Raw genomic sequence first — 15092 nt, forward strand, 5'->3', positions numbered from 1 at the left:
CCCCTGGGGGTGGGGGCTGCTGCCGATTTGCAGATTTAACAATGGAAACTTGCATTTTACAAATGAGAGGATCAACAGCCGGGAAATTGTATTTTTAGCTACTGTGGCTCTTTGCTTCAAAGGCGTGGGTTTCTTCTGAAACCAGGCAAACCTCCTACAAAGTCTGCCGTTTGCAAGGAGCGATTAGCATAACACAAGCAGGAGGAGAGGCCTGGCTCATTCCCTGCTCCAGGGAGGCTTTCTCCAGAAGCAGGATGGAGGAGAGAGAGGAGTCTTCTCAATGAAGGGCCTCGGTGCTTGGCGTGCGCTGGGGCCGCACGGGGTGGCAGCTGAGTCTACAGACCATCAAAGCAGTGCCCGGGCCGCCACCCTCTAATCTGCTATTTAAATCACTTTGCCTCTTGCAACCACCTTCTCCCAACGTGAAGTACAGAGGGTCCTGGGGCTGCCCTTCTGAGGGGACTGGCTGAGCCAAGGCCAGGCTGAGGAAGAGGGTGGGCTTGGGAGACAGGGACAGGCACAGCAGGACTCGGATGATGAAGTCTCAGGGAGGCACCTTCCTGCCAGGTGAGGCTGGAGGAGGCAGCACAGCTGTGGCAAGAGGACGCTGCGGCTGGTGCCAGCCTCCGTCCTCCCCTGCCCTCAGGCATCACGCCTGTCTGGGTCAGGGTCCATCCATCCTGCCTTCCTTTCTGGCCTCTCCTCTCAGGGCCCGGCTCCCCCGCTCTCCCCGCCACCGTGCTTGGCCTGTGGGCATATATCTTTGATGCAGTCTCTTCTCTCCTGGAAACCCCTTAGCTGGCTCGGGAAGACCGAACATGTGAAGAGAGGCTTGAACTCTTCTCCAAACACCACAGAAATGAAATGAAAGCGGCAACCTTCCAAGAGCTGTAATTGCAGATACTCATCTTGGGAGCTGGGCTGGAGACAGATCTCAGTGGGCAGTTGCTCTATCACACCAGGCCCCGAGCCCCAGCCTGGGGGGAGCGTAACCTTGGGCTGCGGGGGTGGGGCTGGGAGAGAAAGTAGTGGGGTTGCTATTTCTGGCATGGCGAGCAGGAGCAGGAGCAGAGGGACTGGAGGGGCGGAGAAATGAAGCAGCAGCCTCGGCTCCTGGCCCCTCCCTCAGGGTACCTCAGGCAGTAGGATCGCACGTCTTCCTGTGGAGGGTCAGGGGACCGGGAAATCCTCACAGATGGGGTGCACAGCTGAAGATCTGAGAAACCAATTACCCTGCTACTGGGGGGCCGGGAGACGCTGGAGGAACTGGACTGGGGGCGGCCGCTCAGGCTTCAAGTGCAGGAAGGAAGTGAGGTAACTCCAGGAACTGCCAACTGTCGGGCCAGGGGCGGGTAGAGGTGGGCGCCAGGGGTGGGGGGGGGGAGGGGGGCAGGTCTCCTCCAGGAAAGGGGCTGAGGTCTGTCAGGAGCGAGGGCTCAGCACACAGGAGGAAGCAGAGGATGACTTCCCCGGAGCGATGAACTGATAAGGCGTCAGCTGGATTCAGCTGGATTCACGGCACCGGGGATGAGCTGGCTAAACGCAGCGCCCCTAGAAAGCCACACAAGTCAGGACAGGGATGTCTGGGGGTTGAGGAGGTTTTAAACGTAGTCCAGGTTATCTGCTCTCACTGATGGTTCCAGCAGCACTGAAACTTCTGGAACGACGCAGCAGCCAGACCCCTGTCCAGCAAGCTTCCCAAGCCACTCCTTCACCAGCCTTTGATGTTTTAGGCTAAGAGCAGGGAGGAACCAAAGGCGCAGCCAGCACAGCAAATAAGTGAGACCCCCACACCCCACCCTGGGAGCCCTGGGCCCCCTTCCCTCTGTCCCTAGAAGTGCTGGGAGGATGGCAGCACTGAACTTGCCCCACCCCCCCCCCCGCCCCCAGGTGAGGCCTTGCACAGATGCCCAGGTCCCTCTTGGCCGGGGAGGTGGGAGCTCAGTGCAAGGTGGCCCATGTGAGCAGTTCCTCCCGACGGCGCAGCAGGTGGAGTTGGTTTTTGAACCTGTTCAGGCCTGTCAGTGGGTCACTGGGTTCCTCAGGGCTGCTTGCGAGGTGGCCAGGGACCTGGCCCCAGTGCCCTGGGGCGCTGGGGCTGGCCTATGGGCTTCTGAGCAGACTGCTCACAAGTCAGAAACACCTGTTCTCCCCACCCCACCCCATCCCAGCTTGTTCCTACTCATCTTTCAGGCTCGGCTTAAACAGCCTCTTTCCAGAGCTTTGCTGGACCTCTTCATCAGGACTGGGCCCTCCCCCATCCCATCTGCTCCCCAGAGCAGCATCACGCTTCCATCTCCCTGCCTTGTGACTCTCCCTGGGAGGGCAGGGACCAGCTCTGCCCACTGCGGTGTCCCTGCCGGTGGGCACAGGACAGGTCTGCTCAAGGACAAACGGCACTTCCTGGCCCTCCCCACGCCAGCACAGCAGCCGCCCCTTCCTGACTCTTAGCCACCCTCACAGGGGAGGGGCCGAGCCCTTGCTCCCGGCAGTTCCTCCTGGGAGACACTGACTCTCTGGCCTGACAGCTGTGGCCTCATTTCCAGGGCTATACCCAGGCTCCTTATTTTTACCCACTGGTATTTTTCATCCCTGATGCCTGGCAGGTGGAGAGGGGTTGGGGGGAGGGGTGTGGACAAGTGGAGAAGATGAGCACCATGGGGCTGGAGGAGTTAGGTGGCCGGGAAGGGAATGTGCCAAGAGGGAGGGGATGGGAGTGAGGAGGGCCAAATTAGTAAAAAATACTAATTTAAAAAGGAAGAAAAAACACAAACCCCACCCCCTTGGTTTGCCTCAGTAAGCATTTTCAACAAGGTCACAAATGCACTGGCTCTATAGATTTTTCTGGCTCCGAACCACATTTCGGGCAGCCTTTAAAAGCCAATTCTTGGCGTGGCTTCGGCTGAGCCTGAGGAGAGGGAAACTAGGGCACGTCTCTGCTCCGAGAAACACGGGATCTGGGTCACTGCTGAGGCCGTGGGCACCCACCTTCCCCAGGCTGAGCCTGACCGCCCCCCCGCCCCATTTCCTCCAGAGCACAAATCACAGCACTTGGACGCACATTTCTTACTCACTGGTCACCTGTCTGCCTGTGTCACTAGATTGCCACCTTGGTAAAGGCAGGAACTGGCTTTCGGTCCTGTGCGTGCCCAGGGCTGGAGAGGGGCCTGGCTTGCCGCCTGCTCCAGGAAGAGTCACAGAAGGACCCTGTGGGTACTGACTCTTTCCTCTGGAATGCTCCCATCACACCGAGTGCTGTCTGCGGACGGCGGCCAGGCGCCTGGGTCTGCCTCGCACACAGGCGGTGCGTGGTAAACAGTTCCTAAGAAATCAGCCTCGGTGTCCTCCTTGTGGGACAGAACTCAGCTGACTCTAAGGTCCCTTCTGCCCCCTCGGAACTGAGCCTAAAATCCAGACCGAGACTCTCCTGGTCTCCAATCACTGCCCAGGCTCTGAGCAGCGTGTCTAACCCCCAGCTCCACACTTGACCACACAGCAGGCAACTCTAGTCTCTGGCATCTGGCAAGGTGCCATGTAGCCATGTTCCCATAAGGAAGGGATGCCCCTCATGTCCCACCCTCATGGCGGTCTCTGGGAAGGACTAGGCTCACACACACCGCCCCCCACCCCTCCACCTTCATGGAGGAATGGAGGATTTGGCTGCAGGAGGGTGGTGTGGCCACCGCCACAGTGGGCCCTTGAACTGAGACCATTAAGTGGACACTGGCTCGGCCTTCCTCCCCAGTGTTCATGGCCTGGGGTTCTGGCTCCAGGACTGTGTTTTCCCATGAACAACTGCTCCTCCTGGTCGTGTGTCCTGAGGGTGGGCACACGACCTGTCCTGGACCATCAGGGCACGGCACTCTCTGGCCACAGTGATGGGTCCACTGGACCCCAGCTGGGTCTGCTGCTGAGGCTGGGGTCCTGAGCGACAGGAGTGGGCGCGAGCTGCTGGTGTCCCTCATGCCACTGGGTGGGTGGACGGCTTGCCCAGAATGGGCTGCAGAGAAGGAAGAGCCAGCTGTGGAGGTGAGGCGGGGAGACCGGGTCCTGAGGGCTCTCGTTGCACACTTTTAGTTTTTAATGAGCCGTCCTTGCCCCTGATTGAACACTACCTTTATTTTTTTCAACATAAGGGTGGGTGAGAAGTGTTTTTTGGTCACATGCCTTTAAGAGTCCTGACTGGGCAGCTCTGAGCAGGGCTGGGGTGGGGGGTAGAGGAAGGGAAGACATCTGGGGTCAAGTCTTAGCTTGCTCAGCGGCTCCCTTTCTTACCAATCTCTAGAAAACAAGAGAAAGTGCAGTCAAGCCTGAACATCCGCTTCTCAGGAGCTGAGTCTGAGGCTGCCTCAGAGGGAGCGAGGGCTGGAAAGGGGAGAAGGGGGCAGGCCCAGCTGAGACCATCAACCCACCCGCCCCCAGGGCCTCCCCTCTCTGGACACTGGGGAGAGGGTGGATGCTACTCATCACAATGGCATCACAGCCGCTACTGGTACTCATGCAGTTACCAGGCCCAGGCCCTTCCAAGCACACGTCTGCTAGTCACTTAACCTCCCGAGGATGAGCAGGAGATCGTGACGATCACGCAAGAGAACTGCTCAGGAAGGCTCAGCATCTCTTCCCCTTTCTCCTGAGACCGCGGCCCTTTGCTCAGAGAGCTGCTGCTCCCCACTCCAGGTGGGCTTCACTTGGGGCTGCTGCGACTCTGTGTGAGCCAATCAGAGCTTCCCCCAGAGCATCACCTGCAGGGACGTGATGGTCACATGATGCGGTGGCCATGTCTCTGCCACTTGAAGAAACCGAAACAACAAGGCTGACCTCAAACAAGGGTCAAGAAGAGAGACGGCGCCACAGAGAAACCCCGACTTCCTGGGTCTTGCTGCCCTTGGCCTTGGTTTGGCTGCATAGGCCAGTGAAGGCCCTTGTTCTTTTGGTGACTTTGACTTGGGTTCCTGCCTCCTGCCACACAAGAGTGCTGACCAACATAGTTAGATTACTGGTTCCCGGCTCCAGCGCCCCTGGGATTCAGTCGCTGGGGTGGAGGGTAGCTAGGAGTCTTTGTTTTGACAAAGCATAAGCAGCCTGAACTAGGTGACCTCCAAGACCCTATCCAGAGCTGAGAGTAATGATGCTGGGTTTAGGTGGATTATACTCAGTGTCAGCTCACGGGATGCTTAACAAATACCAGCCAGAATCAGGCAGGTTTATGGTTAGCTCTCATGAGCTCCTTCTAATCCCTGGAAAAGCACCACAAAACAAAAAATGCTAGCTGTACGGAAAAACTGGTCACCTGGGCTCCGTTAAAAATAAAGAACTCCTAGTCATCAAAATGCACCATGTAGGGAGCACTCAAGAGTAGGAGGAGATAATTACAGTATATGCATCTGAGAGAGAGACTCAAATCCAGAATACAGAAAGAACCTCCACAAATCGGTGAGAAAAACAATGAAAGCCCAGCGGGAAATGACCTGAACAGGCTTATCACAAAAGAGGAGATCCCAAAGGCCAACCAGCAATGAGAAGTTCTCCAGCTTCCTTGGTCTTCGGGGAAATACAAATTTAAACCACCAGGTGATACCAGCACCTAACAGAATGGCCAAAGTCAAAGCCTGATGACACCAAGGGTTGGTGAGGATGTGAGCAACCGGACTCACACACTCTGATGGGAGTGGAAATTGGTGCAGCAACTAAAGCTAAACATATGTATGGGCTCTGATCCAGCAATTCCTAGGTCTACATCTAAGGGAAATGTATGTATATGTTCACCAAAAGACATTCATAATAGTGCCGAATTGAAAACAACCCAAATGCCCATTAATAGCAGAATGGGTAAATGAGTCATGGTGTTTTCATAAGTGGAATACTCTACAGAAATGTGAACTACTGTCACATGTAACACAAATGAGTCTCACAAACATAAGGGGGGGGGGGTCAAAGAAGCCAGACTTTGTAAGAGGGTACAAACTGTATGATTCTGTTTATATAAAGTTCAAAACCAGGTAAAATGAACCTAGCAGTCAGGACAGTGGTTCCTTTGGCGAGGAGGGCAGGGCAGTAACTGGGAGGAGACATGGAAAGGACCCTCTGGGTGCTCCACTTCTTCTGTTGTTGTTGTTGTTAATCCTCACCCAAGGATATTTTCCCCATTGATTTTTAGAGAGAGTGGAAGGGAGGTAGGAAGGCAGAGGGGGAGGAGGAGGGGAAGGAAGAGAAACATCAGTGTGAGAGAGACACATTGATTGGTTGCCTCCTGCACATGCCCTAATCGGGGTGGAGATGAATCTGCAGCCCAGGTACATGCTCTTGACTGGGAATAGAACTAGCGACCGTTTGGTGCTTGGGCCCATGCTCTAACCACTGAGTGACTTCTTGATCTGAGTGCTCCTTACATGGATGTAGCCAATTAGCAAAAACTAAGTAGCCACTAAATGGCTACTGAGCTGCAGTGCATGTACTGACTGGTTTGTACACTTCTAAATAGTATGCTTTTTAGTGAAAATTTACATCAACAAAGCATCACAGGCATTGAGGCAGGGAGGGAAGCAAGGCTGCCACCTGGCCCTGATCAGGAAAAGGAAAGAAGACAGATCTGGGGCACTGAAGCAAAAAGTGTTCCATGGTTAAGAAACAGAGGGCTTTACCAGAGAGATGGCAAAACTGAGCAAAGAACAAGCCTAAACATCTGAGGACACAGCAGAGCTTCTGAGACTGTTTTCTGAAGCAACATGAAGGGCTGCAAGGGGAAGGGCCGGATATGTAGGCAGCAGGGCGGGGCAGAGCAGCGGGCCCATCCAGGGCCATTGGTTTACCGATGACAAGGCTGAGGGTGTAATGGAGACACAATAAGACTGAAGAAGTCACTCTCTGGGGGAGCAATAAGGAGGCTCAGAGGGCCCCAAGCTTGGGGAAACTGGTTATGTGTGATGGCTGCAGCTGGGACGTGAGACTGCAGCACATGCTGGGGGCGGGGCATGGAGCGCCCTTTCTGAAGAAGCGGAGAAAGAGATGTAAAACTTAGGGCTTAGGAAAGCAGCTTCCGAAAGGAAAGACTGGGAGGTGAGGCTCTAGCGGCACAGGACACCCGGTGTAGGACTAGGGGAAATGAGAGACTGGAGTGCACTTGAAGTCCATCTCAGCTCAGCTTCAGAGACGGGGCAACATGGGTTGCTGTGAGCGACTGATAAACCAGAGGGAGAAACAAATAATCTGGGAGGAAGGAGGGGGTGAGACACGTCCTCTTGAGCAAGAGTCAAATAGGAGATTTAGACCAAGAAAGGCATTCACTGTCCAAGTGCCAGGCAGTTCCAACGAGATTGAGTCATCTAATTTCAGACCGGAAGTAGGCCAGGCTAATGGACCACAGGAGCCTGGAGGGCTGGGGGCCTAGAAAGAAGATGGGGAAGGACACAGATTTACTCAGCCTTTCACTTCTGCCTGAGAGGTGGCAGCCAGCAGGATGAGCCCAGGTGGAGGAGGTGGAGGAGGAGGTGGCGGAAGAGAAGGAGGTGGAGGGAGAGGAGGAGGAGGGGGAGAGGGAGGGGGAGGAGGAGGAGAAGGTGGAGGAGGAAGAGGAAGAGGAGAAGATGGAGGAGGAGGAGGAGGAGGTCACATCAGCACGGGTGTGTGGGGATTTCCTGCGAGTGAACGATGCTGGGTGAAATGGAGATTCCATGAGAGAGCCCAGCTTCTTCCCAATGAGGGCGGAGAAAAGCAAAGTCCAGACTGGAAACTGGGCAGTTTTCCCAAATGGTTTCCACCACCACAGTCTGGAAGACAAGCAGGATCCCGACTCTGGGTCTATGGATGGTGACGCAGCTCCCCATTGGCGTGAGGGAGTGGGCGCAGATGCTCTGGCACCGCAGGGGAATTAAACCAAGCTCTCCTGGAGCTGAAGCTGCAAATCTCTAAAGAAAGTTCCATCACCCACTTCAGACCCCGAGAGACTTCCAGTGGTGCAGGGTGCCCCAGGCCAGGGTCCTCCCAGGCCAACCATTTGCGCTGAGCCGGGAACTCTCCTGTGGAAGGGGCAGCTGGGCCGGACGCCCTTCACAAACTGCACGTGACAGAACCGTGTGAGTTTTTCTGAAGGCAGAGCGTGTGTGTGTGTGTGTGTGTGTGTGTGTGTGTGTGCGTGCGCGCGCGCGTGATCTGTGGGGCCACCTGCTAAAAGAAACCACTTGTGGGAGAACACAGCGGCCCTCAGGCGCGCAAGGATACCTAAGCTGAGGTGGTCCAGGATGAGAGCATCTACAGTGAATGAACAGGAGACTGTAACTGCTGCTGTGGAGGAGTTTAAAGCACATTGAAAACTAAGGACACCCCCGTGCCTGTCCTGGCTCAGATGCAGCCCTACCCCAAAGAGGCAGGAGGATAGAAATGATGTCTAGGGGCTGATTCCAAACCTACCAGCTGTAACGATGCGACACTACAACACTCATCAGCTACTGCTAAGTAACCAAGCTAACTTACCAAGGTCAAAATGGTTCGATTCCTGGCATCCTTAGATAAAATATAGACAAATCCAGAGGACTGTAGAGTCTACCCAGAAACCTGACCCCTCAAACTTCAGAAAGAAATTAATTATCAAGTTCTTAGCCCCTGGCAACAGTTCCTGACAATCACACCCAGGTCCTGCTGGCTGCCTGAGCCATGGGCTGGGGAGCTGATGCTTTTGTTGTTGTTAATCTTCACCTGAGGATATTTTCCCATTGACTTTTGGAGAGAGTGGAAGGGAGGGGGAGAGACAGAGAAGAGAGAAACATCAATGTGAGTGAGACACATGGATTGGTTGCCTCCCGCACACACCTCGATCAGGGCTGGAAGCTGGCTCTTCACTGGGATGGAGCCTGCAACCAAGGTACATGTCCTTGACTGGAATTGAACCCTTGGCCCTTCAGTCCGCAGGCCAATGCTCAACCTCTGAGCCAAACCGGCTAGGGCGAGCTGATACCTTTTAATCCAAGGGCCCAGCAGGTCCTGGCACCTATGTAATGAAGAGTCCAAAAGGCATGACTGGCGGTGGGCATGGAATGGTTCCCGAGTCCTCACCCCACCAGGGGCTTCAGGATGCTGGGGCGAAGGGCTGGCTCCGTGGGAGGAGGGCTGCTTGGGTCACATGCCTTCCCCAGCCAAGTTCACCTGTGACCTCTCACCTCCCACAAGCCCAGCTCAGAGCAAGTGGGCTCTTTGTCTCCTTCCACCTCCCCATCACAGGGATCCAGGAGGACCCTTGAAACGTGGGGACACTTCCCTCTAAAGCTCCCAGACTCCCAGAGCACAGTGTGCAGGGCTCCCTCTGGCTAGCACTCCCCCCACCCTGGCCTTGCAAGGCTCAACACATGCTTCCATTCCAGAAGGAAACATCGCTTCCACAGGGAGGGCCAGCGTGCAGGACAGTGGCTCTACAAGGACAGTGGGGGGCTGCTTGGAGGAGGCAGAGCAAAGTCACTGGCTTGTCCCTAGCCCTCCCTGTCACCCCTGGGTCACAGGTGTGAGGTGCTGGAAGCTGGCTCTTCACCATGGATTGGGGACAGTGGAAACAGAGTGAGGAGGGATCCCTGAATTATGCCCTTCAAAGGACACCTTTCTATCTTTGAGGCAAGTCTCTTTCTCTGGTGTGTCAGATCGTGCCTGCCATTCATTCCTTCAGCGCTGTCCCCAGTTAGGTCAGAGCCAAGAGTTGGTTGTACAACTTCTGCGCCCGAGCCAGTTTGGCTCAGAGGATAGAGTGTCAGCCTGTGGACTGAAGGGTCCCGGGTTCGATTCGGGTCAAGGGCACGTACCTGGTCAGGGCTCGTGCACGAGGCAACCAATCCATGTGTTTCACATCATTATTTCTCTCTGTTTTTCCCTCTCTCTTCCACTCTCTCTAAAAATCAATGGAAAAATATCCTTGGGTGAGGATTAAAAAAACACCAAACAGAGTAGCTTTTGCCACACATTCCCTTGGATGTCCTGCATCTCAACGAAAGCAACCCAGCCCTGGCCCCGGGGACGGGGATGACTGTGGAAAGCTCCTGAAGAGTCACACAAGGAGCTGGGCCAACTGGCTTCCCGCTGGCAAGACCTGTGAGAAGCTCCTGAGAAGGACGCAGGCCACTCCTTGGGAGAACTCCTCCAGACTGTGCAATGCCCGCCTCCTCCCCGCAGCTGGGGGCCAACAACACAACCACGAACTGATCACAGATGCAGCCCACCTCTTCCTGGGCAGGTGGGCCACGCGGCCTCTGCCAGCAGACAGACTTAGGTTGGCACGTGTCTGTCACAGCAACTTATTTCAGTTCTGAGTTATAAGAGGAAGAGATCCAAGTGGGACCTCTTAGAAGCCCTCTGCTGCAGGCCAGGGCCGGAGGCAAAGCATGCTTTTCTGATGCCACTTTACTCTGACCCATCCTCTATTAGCATCGGCACATGGGCTTTTGGGGGCCTGGCCAATGCCCCTGGGGCAGCTAAGGTGGCACCTATAAAGGCAGACCGAGTAAAGTCCAGAGGGGGCGGGGCATGGGGCGCCCTTTCTGAAGAAGCGGAGAAAGAGATGTAAAACTTAGGGCTTAGGAAAGCAGCTTCCAAAAGGAAAGACTGGGAGGTGAGGGGGTGAGACACGTAAAGGTGCAGAAAGAGGCTACAGAGAGCGAGGAGAGTCAGGCAGATCAGCGGGTGTGGGCCGCCCCAGCCACAGTGGCCATTTGGCCCCAGCCAAGGGGTTGTCTCCCAGGCAGAACGCACAAGGATAGCAAAGTGGAATTTCCCAATCACAGCATGAAAGAGCTTCTTCTCTCGAGGCCCTCCCCCCAGCCCCTGCAATTAAAAACAAGTCCAGTTTCCAGTGGCTTCCTAGGCCTTGGCGCTCCCCTGCCCCACCACCCACCTCAGCGGCCAATCAATTCCCTACTCCACGGCCGGCCCGACACAGGGCTCTTATGTAAACCCTGGGGAGGGAGTGGGGGGCCTGGGTCTCACGGAAGGAGCCTCGTGACTGCCCCCACCTCACTTGGGCCCTCAGCCCGTGCTCTCTAAACACCCGCCCCTCTTAGAGGCACCGCTTTCCCTGGGGAGGGTGCTTGGGACCTCACCCACCAACAACTGGGCTGGTTGGGGTTGGAGCCTTCGTGTTCACAGCACAGTCGCTGGTTAAAAAGAAAGCATTCTCGCCAAAACCGGTTTGGCTCAGTGGATAGAGCGTCAGCCTGCGGACTGAAGGGTCCCAGGTTCGATTCCGGTCAAGGGCATGTAACTTGGTTGCGGGCACATCCCCAGTAGGAGGTGTGCAGGAGGCAACTGATCGATGTTTCTCTCTCATCGATGTTTCTGACTATCTATCCCTCTTCCTTCCTCTCTGTAAAAAATCAATAAAATATATTTAAAAAAAAAAAAAAAAAAAAGAAAGCATTCTCTGGCCAGTCCCCTTGCCAGGCGGCAGGGAGGAAGAGGAGGGGAAGAGGCTCAGCTGATTAAGGCAGAGGACGGCTGGCCAGAGGGCCGTCTTGGCCGGCAGAGTGGGGCGTCCTCACCCCTCTCCCTTCCCAGCACACAGCAGGCCTTGTAAGGACCCCAGCTGCTAGATTACGCTGGAGTTCATATCACAGTTTATCAAAGAGGCTGCGTTTTCTCCCTCCTCGCCTTTTCTACTCAGTATAAGTGACCAGTTCATGGGAAAACAAGGCCTGCGCTTGTCCTGTGCCTGCACTGGCATGGAGGGTGGGAAGAGGCTGGAAGAGGGAAATAAATGTACATGAACACCCACCCCGGGCAGAGTTGTTTTAATGGGGCTGGGCCGCGGATGGGTGCCCTGGGTGCTGGGGCAGCAGGCCCGGTGTGCCGGAGCCAGCTGTTGGCACAGAAGGTTCAATTATTTCACCCTCTCAAGTCCGGTTTCCCCTCCCCACAGCCCACCGTGGGAGGCCAAGGCCACATCGCCAGGCGGAACAACAGCTCCTCTTTATTGAGCTGTGCTGAGAGCTGTAACACGCACGGTCTTATGTAACCCTGTCCGCAAACGACAGGTAGCACCCTTGTCTTCGTCTTACAGGCAAAGCAAACCAGCCCTGGAAACAGGTCACGTAGTTAAAAACTGGAGGACCCAGGATTCGAACCCAAGTCAGTTTCACTCCAGAAGCTCCCTCCTAATCCTGCCCTGAGTGCCTGTGGGAGGCCCATTGGCTGAATGCCTGTGGAGGGTGTGGGTGTGGGTGTGGGCAGGGCTGGGGGTGCCCAGTACCAGCCCCCCCAACCCTGTCCTGTCTTCCCTCCATATGTGGACTTGTGAGCAGTTCCTACAAAGTCTGGCTGAGATGAGGTTTTGGAGCCACTGGCTTCCCCAAACTCAGAAGGCGTATACACTGTTATGTCCACCAGAAACAAGGCCATTTGGATCCAGAGAGGATGTCCAACCCACCCAGGGGCCTGGCTGGAGTTCGGGGCCCCATTCCCAACCCCCTCGGAGGTGCAGCCTGGGAAAGCTGTGGGGGAGAGGAAACACTCTGGGTCCCGAGGGAAGTCAGGCATCTTCCTCAACGCCAGGACCCCCACCAGATGTCAGCCTCCAGATGCCTTTGTCCTAGACATGCAGCTGCTCCTGGACCTGGAGCTAACACTACCACAGAGATGGTTTGCCAGAAGAACCTTTCCTTTTTTTCCCAACGGTTGGTCTTGGGGGTTGAGAGGAGCAACTTATAGTTTCCGTAACACCCGGAGAGTTTGATCATTTACTGTTTCTTATCAGGCCCGCGGCTTCATCTCGGCAGCCGGCATGTACCATTATTACGCTCCTCCTTAGAGTCCTCAGCAGAACATAAGGAAATGAGACGAGAAGCCTGCAGGCAGGCTGCCGCTCCCGAGGGCTCATCCCAGCAATCTCTGCCGAAGAGGAAAGCACACCTTCAAGGCCGCCTCCAAATCTGGTGCTGTGCAGTGTGCGCCCTGACAGCCAGCCTGGGTGGCCTGGACAGTGACCTGGGCTGGCCGGCTGCGACCTGGCACGCTGGCTTAACAGGCAGCAGGTTTACAGAACTGGCGTGGCCCAGAAGGGCCAGGTGGCTGTCGGCCTTAACACGGACTGACAGGTGCTGTGCTGCTTAAGAGTAACAGCAGGCTGGACAACTGAAGCAAAGGACTAAGAGGGACAACATGTGTGAGGGGCCCAGCCCTGGTTCTCGGTGCGAGTGACGAGGGCTAGGAGGCCTCTGGGGCTGTGCGGGGGTGGCGGGGGGGCGGCCAGGCTCTCGCCCAGGAGGCCCCAGCATGGTCCCTGAGGGGTGTGAGCCCCAGAACGGCGAATGATCACCATGCTGGCTATACTGAGTGCCCTGGACCAGGAGGGAGGAGCCCCTCTGAGAAGCTGGACCCCAACTGGCTCTCAGGTCGTCCAGACCCCTCAGGGTACCGGACTCGGCCCTCTCACAGAAGGGGCAAAGTGGCAGCTGCGGAGTTAGCAGAGTGTAGGGGTCTGCAGCCCAGCTCCGACCAAGCCGGAAGGGTACATGGCTTCCTCCCATTTCCCTTCTGCAAAATGAGGATTCTCACCAGCCCCGGATGCCTGGGAGACACTGCAAAGCGAGCGAGCCTCACTGTGGTAAATGGGAAGGTGGGCGGTGGCAGGGCCCCAGCCGCACTGCAGCTTGGTGCAGTCTGGGGGTGCTGCTCACTCCCCTGAGTTCCCGCTGCCTAGCCCCTGATGGGGCCTGTGAGGCTGAGAGGATGGGAGAACCCATTACAGCCTGTTCTCTAGGGAGGAGAGTAGCTATGAATGCCTTTCCAAAGGCCTGTCTCCACTGGTTCCTGAAAGTCTTCCAGGCAAGGAGGGCTCGTCAGAGGGCTGGCACCTCTGCAATTTGGAAAACCACACACAGCGAACTGTCACTCATGTGGGGACAGGCCGTCATTTTCCTGGTGGGGGGTCTCCTGTACCACATCTAACCTCTACTTCAATCCCCGACTGACTGCCCAGCTTGAGGTGCTGAAAAACCATGGAAATCTTCCTCCCTTGGCCAATGAGGACAAGAATCCATTTCTGTCCCTCTTAACCTTGGTTCTCATTCAGGGCAATTTTGCTCCCAGGAGACACTGGAAATGTTTGAAGCCATTTTTGATTGTCCCAACTGGGTGGGCGTGGTGCTGCTGGCAGCTGGTGGGTGGAGACCAGGGATGCTGCTCACCATCCTACACTGCACAGGACAGTCCCCGCCACAAAGAAGGACCGACCTCAAGTGCTAATAGTGCGGTGACACCCTCCCACCCCCACAGCCACCTGGTGGGAGGGCAGGGACTCTGAGGTCCTGCTATTTGTCCTTCTGGCGAGGCAGGCCTGTCCCCCCTTCGCCTCAATCCTTTGCCTGTTCTCCAGGTCGCTCACTGCCAAGCTCAGCCCTCGAGCGAGGGCCTGGTGCTCCCTCCTCCTGTCTCCCAGGAGACTCTCTTGGGGCCTCATCTCCCCCCAATTGCCTCCTGCCATCCCCCTTTCCTCTGCTTCTTCCTACCTCCCAGGCCCTTCTTCTCAGCCTTCTAACTGGCTTCTCCTTTCCCCATCTGGAACAGCAGTGCTCCTCAGGCTCAGCTCAGCCCCTGCCCTTCCCTCTCTGACTCTTACAGCTGACTGTTCTCACTTCCTAAGAATGAAAATCCCACAAGCACATGAGGACAGAATGGTACCTCACACAGAATCAGTATTCAGTCAAATCTATTGAATAAATGAATGAGTGAATGAATGGATGCCTATGCCATCAATACCCAGATTTGTATCTCAGGCCTAGGCCCCTGTTTTGAGAGACAGGTACAGAAACCGCTTCTTCAACCTTTCCTTTGATGTTCCCAAAGCAATTTACACTCAAATACAGGCCCCTTCTCCCTCCCTGCTCCTCCCCCAGGGCTCCCATCCCAGGGACTGCCACCCCATCCACCTGCCATCACACCAGGGTCCTGGGTGTCACTCCTCCCTTCCCCTCCCCTCATTCCCTCCTGCAGTCAATCACCAAATCTTGTACTTTTGAATCCCGTTGCTTCTTCCCCTCCACCAACAACTGCCACCATCTCTCACCTGGACAGTAGCCTCCCACACATCCATCCTGCCCCTCCCTCCACTCTCCCCCAGCAGCACA

The 15092-nt window shown here is 55.9% G+C and overlaps 1 protein-coding gene across 3 annotated transcripts in view; it reads right to left on the reverse strand.

The window, feature by feature from the left end:
• VAC14 (VAC14 component of PIKFYVE complex) overlaps positions 1–15092 on the reverse strand; it is a 98218-nt gene that overhangs the window by 20373 nt on the left and 62753 nt on the right. The gene's annotated exons all lie outside the window — the stretch shown is intronic.

Source organism: Plecotus auritus (genome assembly GCF_963455305.1).
Source record: "Plecotus auritus genome assembly, chromosome: 10".
Classification (NCBI taxonomy): Eukaryota; Metazoa; Chordata; class Mammalia; order Chiroptera; family Vespertilionidae; genus Plecotus; species Plecotus auritus.